Below are 7,500 nucleotides of genomic sequence, written 5' to 3' on the forward strand. Positions count from 1 at the left end.
TGTATATAATTGAATAGATAAGGTAATAGATAGTAAAATGGATAGAGACAAGTAAACGAATAAATCTGGGAATAAATAGATCAATACATCCTCAATTATGCAAATAGATCACTTTGTTAATCCTTAAGTAAACAAGATGAAAAAAAATCGACAAGGAAATATAATAAATGCATTTACTAATAAACCAACGAGTAAATTGACAATTAATCGGTTAATAAATGGATGCGTAATTATGTAAATATATGCAATAATAAGTGAATAACTAAATTCACGATAAGACAACCAAATAAATCCATTAAGAAAATGAACAAACCTACGTGTAAATAAACAAGGAAATCCACGAGTAAACAAAAAAAGAAATCCACGAATGAGATTAACGAACAAATAAACCCAGAGAGAGAGAGACAGAGAGAGAAACAGAGAGAGAGAGAGAGAAAGAGAAAAAAAAGAGAGAGAGAAAGAGCGAGAGACATAGATAGATAGGCACACGCATAAATAAACCGATTCATGAATAAATAGATAGATAGATAGATAGATAGATAGATAAATGAACGCAACGAAGGAGTGAAATGACTAACCAAATAAAATCCGAGAGAAAGAGAAATGAGAGAGGAATGAAGATAACAGTCGCCGTCACCTCGACTGAGACGCGAGCGGGGGGTTGCATTATTCACAGTTAAGGGAACACATGCGAGAGGCGAGGGGCGAGGGGCGAGGGGCGAGAGGCGAGGGGCTAGGGGCTAGGGGCGAGGGACGAGGGGCGAGGGGCGAGGGACGAGGGGCTAGGGGCGAGGGACGAGGGGCGAGGGGCGAGGGGCGAGGGACGAGGGGCGAGGGGCGAGGGACGAGGGGCGAGGGGCGAGGGACGAGGGGCGAGGGGCGAGGGACGAGGGGCTAGGGGCGAGGGACGAGGGGCTAGGGGCGAGGGACGAGGGGCTAGGGGCGAGGGACGAGGGGCGAGGGGCGAGGGACGAGGGGCTAGGGGCGAGGGACGAGGGGCGAGGGGCGAGGGACGAGGGACGAGGGGCGAGGGACGAGGGGCGAGGGGCGAGGGACGAGGGGCGAGGGGCGAGGGACGAGGGGCTAGGGGCGAGGGACGAGAGGCGAGGGGCTAGGGGCGAGGGACGAGGGGCGAGGGGCGAGGGGCGAGGGACGAGGGGCGAGGGGCGAGGGACGAGGGGCTAGGGACGAGGGGCGAGGGGCGAGGGGCGAGGGACGAGGGACGAGGGGCGAGGGACGAGGGACGAGGGGCGAGGGACGAGGGACGAGAGGCGAGAGGCGAGGGGCGAGCTAGGGGAAGGTTGGGGAAGTGGGGGCGAGGTGTGGGAGATGAGGGAGGAGAGGGAGCTGGGTGAGGGTGATGTGGAAAGTAGGGGAGGTGGGGGAGGTAGCAGGATAGTGAGGAGGGAGAGGGGGAAGGCAAGAGTGGTGAGGAGGGGAGGGGAATGAAGAGGCTAGAGGAAGTGAGAGTTACGAGAGAGAGGGAGGATAGAAATGAAAGATGAAAGAGGGAGATGAAGAATGATGGAGATAGGGAACACGAGGAGTAATGGAGGAGAGGAGGTGAGGGCGATGAGGGAGAGAGAGGGGAGGGAGAAGGGGCAAGTGAGGGTGATAAGGAGAATTAGGAATGAGGGAGAAAGAGAGATGAAGGAGAAGAGGATCAAGAAAGTCGAAATACGTAATAAAAAAGGAAACGAAGAAGGAGAGAATGTGAATCTTTGTCTCACTTTATTTATGTTTCGCTTTTTCTTTCCTTTTTTTCTTTCTGATCTTTATTTAAGTGTTTGATTATGTGTCTTTGCGTATGTTTGCTTGCGTGCGTTATATGTGTGCGTTTGGTTTGCGTGTCTGTGTTTGTGTATGCGTGTGTGCGTGTGTGTGTGTGTGTGTGTGTGTATGTGTGTGTGTGTGTGTGTGTGTATGTGTGTGTGTGCGTGTGTGTGTGTGTTTGTGTTTGTGTGTGTGTGTGTGTGTGCGTGTGTATGTGCGTTTATATTTGGATGCTAATGTGAGTATACGTGAGAGTATGCGTATATGGAGGGGTGTATACGTATATATGTTTATGTACACAGTGTATATGCATTCTTATGTCTGTGTATTAGTGTGCACACATTCAAGAAAGAAGAAGAAACATCAGTGAGAACGAATAGAGAATAATGATTGATAAGATGGTAATAAAAACCGTAAGAACGAAAGATAAAAGAATAAATTAGTGTTATAATGAAGGAAGAAAAGAGGAAGATGGAATAAGCAGAAAGGAAAAGAAAAGAATGAATGAAAATGGAAGAGGAAACAACAATTAAAAAGAGATTAAAGCGAAGACAAAATATCAACAACAACACACACAACAAAACTCGCGAAATGACGTCACTAAACCTACGTGACGTCACAGCCCTCCCACCTACACCGCCCTCCTACGCCCGCACCTCACCCCTCCCCCCTCTACCCCTCCCCCCCAAAAAAAAAAACAAGACAAAAAGAGAAAGATAAAAAAAGAAGGAGATAAAAATCAAATGAGAAACATGTCTATATCCATCTGCATCACAAAAAGGAATTCGCTGTATTAAGGCCAGATGCGCAGTGGGTGATGAATTAACGTATTATCCAAGCCCTTGTTGTGGGTCACAATTTGCATACATCTCCAAGCATTGAGGATTCAGGATGAGGGAGGTAGGGGGGGTGGGAAGGGAAGGAGAAGGGGGGAGGTAGGAGAAGGGACAAGGGGGGAGAGGAAGGGAGGAGGTAGGGGAAGGAACAGGGGGGAGGGGAAGCGAAAGGGAAAGGGGAGAGGAAGGGAGGAGGTAGGGGAAGGAACAGGGGGGAGGGGAAGCGAAAGGGAAAGGGGAGGGGGAGGGGAAGGGGGGGAGAGGAAGGGGAAGGGGGGAAGGGAAAGGGAAAGAGGAGGGGGAGGGGAAGGGGCAGGGGGTTGGGGAAGGGAAAGGGTTAAAGGAAAGGGGAGGGAGGGGAAGGGGGAAGGGAAAGGGAGGAGGACGGGGAAAGGGGGAGGGGAATGGGAGAGGGGAAGGGAAAGGGGAGGGGGAGGGGGGTGGAAGGGGCAGCGGGGGAGGGGAAGGAGGAGGAGAAGAGTTACGAGGGAGGTTGACACAGATAGTTGTAGGTTGGGGAGGAAGAGAGTCAATGTTGGGGTGTGAGGGGGAGGGTGGATATGCAATAGATAGATGAATACAGATAGATAGGTAGATAGATAGATAGAGATACCGATAGACATATATAGATAGACAGATAATATATGTATATACATATATATATAGAGAGAGAGAGATAGAGAGAGAGAGAGAGAGAAGAGAGAGAGAGAGAGAGAGAGAGAGAGAGAGACAGAGAGAGAGAGAGAGAGAGAGAGAGAGAGAGAGAGAGAGAGAGAGAGAGAGAGAGAGGGAGAGAGAAAGAGAAAGAGAGAAAAACTGAAAGAGAGAAAGACTGAGAGAGAGAAAGAGATCGAGCAAGAAAAAAGGAAGAGAGATGGAAAGAGATCGAGAGAGAGAGACTGACAAACCAAAACGAGCAAAGATGCTAAACAAGAAAAAAAAAAAAAAAAAAATCTTTACGCATCCAAAACAGCGCGTAAAAAAGGACGCCACAAGTTGATGAATGAAAATAATGATCAAAGAAAAAACAGTAATGCAATTAGCAACAGCGTCAATAGATAGTCATTATTTACGACACTTTCCAAAGTCATCGAAATAGCATCATGACCACTATCATCATTAAAACCATTCTGATAACATTACTATAACAGTTACAATAGCAATAACGATAACAGTTACCATTAAACCCGCCATTAACACGACGTCCCTATCCCCCTGCCCCCTCCCCCCCTCCTTGTCTCTTCATCTCTGTTCTCTCCCTCTCTCCGTCTCTCCTTCTTTACTGCTTTTCCTTTGCTTCTCTTTTCCCTTCTTCTTTCCATTTCTTTCTTGCGCCTTCGTCTCTTCTTTTTCTTGTCTCTCCTTCTTCTTCGTGTTTCTTATATTTCTCTTCATCTTTAGTTTCTCCTCTCCCCCTTTTTCATTCCTCTTTCTCCTTTCTATCTCTTTTTCCCTATTTTTCTTCGCTTTCCTTTCCTCTCCTCTACCCTTTACCTTCTCTTCTTCTCCCTATCCCTTACCCTCGCTTCTTTCCCCTTTCTCCCTACGCTTCCTCCCCCATCCCTTCGCTCTATTTTCTCTATCTCCTATTTTCGTTTATTCTCTACCATTTCTTACTTTTTTATTTTATTATTTACCTTTCTTCTTTCTCCCATTTTCATCCTCATTTCCTCCCTTCCGCCCCTGCCTTCCTCCTCCCTCTCCTCTTCCCTCTTCTATCTATCCATTCTAACAACTTTTCCCCTCTCCTTCTCCTCCCTCTTCTACGCTCTCCTTCTCTCACTTCTTTCCTCTTCTCTACCTCTCCGCTCTCCTCCCCTCCTCCCCTCAACCCTTCCCTCCCCTTGTCTCTCTTTCCCTCCCCCCATCCCCCATCCCTCCCCCCATCTATTCCTCTCAGCGAACTAACTTTGAACAATAAGTCGAAAATCAAGAGGGATGAATCAACACTATTTTCGAGACATTTTCGAACCTTTGTGTATTTTCTTTCTTTAAGTCAGAAAGAGGGGAAAGGGAGGGAGAGAAAAACAGAGGAAGAAAAAGGAGAGTAAGAGGGAAGAGAGAGAGAGATAGGGAGAGAGAGAGAGAGAGAGAGAGAGAGAGAGAGAGAGAGAGAGAGAGAGAGAGAGAGAGAGAGAGAGAGAGAGAGAGAGAGAGAGAGAGAGAGAGAGGGAGAGAGAAAGACGTGGTGATCTGGCCTCGTGTCCTTAAAGACTCGTAAAGTCTTACAAAGTTTCGTGTAGTGTCGTAAAGTTCTGTGTTCACATGTGTGTGTGTGTGTGTGTGTGTGTGTGTGTGTGTGTGTGTGTGTGTGTGTGTGTGTGTGTGTGTATGTGTGTGAGTGTGTGCATGTGCATGAGTGTGTGTGTATGTGTGTGTGTGTGTGTATGTGTACGTTTTGTGTGCATGTGTATATGTGATACCTGTATATGCGTGTACCTGTAATAAATTATGCACATGCGTTCATAAATATGCATTCTTTATTTTGTTGCCTCAGTACATATTTACTTGAGTTATCCCTTTGATTACGTATCCAATACATTCTAATGAAATTCTAATGAAATATTGCTCTGTGTTCTCGACTTCCCTTGTCCTGGATCATTAATCGTTTGCTTAACGACGAAAAATGACACGTACACATAAACAGAACTGAGTTGCAGGAAATGAAATTGAATTGATAAAACTCTGGAAGTGTATCACATCTAGTAATGATGGATTCATTTAATGAGTCATCGTCTATTATCATTTCAAGTTGTTTATTTATCGTTTGTTGTATTTATAGAGAAAAAATAATAGACAGAAGGCCATTTATTATCAAACTTGGTAACCGTATTTCTCTTGTCATTTTCCGAGAAAAGTGCAATAGATATTTTGATTTTGAGGATATTCTTTGGTTCATTTACGAAAATTCTTTACTTTCTATTTTTTGTTTTCTATTTTTTTTTTCACTCCAGCGTTTCTACATTATTTTTTTCTTCTGTTCTATTATATCATGTGTTATATCGTATCTGGTATTAATGGATTCGGTCGTTTAATCAATTTTCCTCGTTTATGTTAATTTCAAGCTGTTTACTCATCTCACGTTTCAAGACAGGTGGGCATCAATCTTAAAGCTTCATTTCTCTTTTTTTCCCCCTTTTGATGGATTGTTATATATTTTTTTCGTTTTATCTTTTTTTTTTTTCTTTCTTTGCAAGATCCAGTAGACTATCTAAATCAACGACGTCTATTTTCTGGCCTTTCCGTTGTATGCCGTTGCTTCCGTTTGTGGCTGACGCATGTCCCTGCGCACGCTTCCGTAAATAAACGCAATCCAATTATTTCTTCTATTCCCACATTTACGTCTTCGCTTTGCCTTGTGTGCACTCTAATCTCAGCATTCATGATTTATGGTTTCCTACAGAAGCATTGTAGAATATCTGAGTCTGTGATACATTGTTTTATTTTCACGTAGGTCTTCTCGTCTCCTTCCTTCCTCCCACTTTCGTTTTTTCCATCCCTCCCTTCCATATATATCTTTTCTTCCCCTCTTCTCTCGCTTCTCGATTCTGTCTCTCTCCCTCTATTGTTTTTCTTCTATTCTTTTCCTACCTCGTCCTTTCTCTCTCCTCTTTTCCTACCTGCCTTCCTCCTCCGCTTCACTCTTTCTCTCTTTCTATCCCTCCCTCTCTCTCCTCCTCCTTTCCACTCTTTTCTCTTTACCATCCTTCCTTACTTTCCTTACCATCTTCCTCTCCCCCAACCTGCTTCCCTGCTTCCCTCACTAACCCTAACGCCCTCATTCTAGACTCGGATCCCACTTGTCACTGCCAGCGGACGTCGCCAGCCGAGGCGCAGGCTGACGTCCGGCTCATCTCGGGCGACGCACAGACCTCGCGTGCGTCTTGACACCGGCTTGAAAAAGGAGCTTGAGGAAGGGGCTTGGGAAGGGGGCTTAAGAAAGGGGGTCAAGAAACGGGCTTGGGATAGGGGCTTGAGAAAGGGGCTCAAGAAACGGGCTTGGGATAGGGGCTTAAGAAAGGGGGTTTGGAAAGGGGCTTAATAAAGGGGCTTCGGAAAGGAGATTAAGGAAGGGGCTTGGATAAGGAGGTTAAGAAAAGGGGCTCAAGAAAAGGGTTAGGGAACGGGGCTTGGGAAAAGGACTTCGGAGATTCACACGAACATGATACGGTTGAGGGCGACTTTGCCAACGCAGGGAAGGCCACGTACATCCGCGCGGGTCCCGTGTGCGTGCAGATGCGCTCTTACACAGAGAATAAAGTGGAGATGATAATGGGGAAGATGGAAGAGGAGAGAGAGCAGAGCAGAGAAAGGACGACGAAATAGGAGGTGAAATAAGTGGGTCATTAAAGCAATAATGATGATAATGTTAATTGGAAGAAAGAAGGAGGAGGCGGATATGTAGAAAGAGGAACGGGAGAAGGAAGAACAAGAGGAGGAGGAGCAGAAGGAAAAGAGAGAAAAACGGAAAACCAAAACAAATCAGATGAATCCCTCTCCCCCTGTCCACATCCTCCTCCAATTCGCCCCATCCCCCACAAAATCCCTCAGAGAGGTCCCTCGAACGCAATCCTGCATTTCGAGGGACGGGGGAGTCTTAATGAACCTTGCAGAGGATCGTCCTAAACATGGGCGAAGGAGGTAATATTCGCCGAGGAGATCAAGACGAGAATTACGAAGAAAGTGGATTGGACGGCTTCCCGGCGGGGGGTCGGAGCCAGTTCGTATCCGAGCGAACCGGCTTCATCGCGCTTCGTTTCGACTTGCGAGCCCGTGGGTTTACGTTTCTCTCTCTCTCTGTGGATTCAGAGGGCGTGAGACTGACAGGTATGTAGATAGATAGATAAAATAGGTGAATAGACTGACTGATATACTGTGTGTATGTATATAT

Source organism: Penaeus chinensis, chromosome 12, assembly GCF_019202785.1.
Source record: "Penaeus chinensis breed Huanghai No. 1 chromosome 12, ASM1920278v2, whole genome shotgun sequence".
Lineage (NCBI taxonomy): Eukaryota > Metazoa > Arthropoda > Malacostraca > Decapoda > Penaeidae > Penaeus > Penaeus chinensis.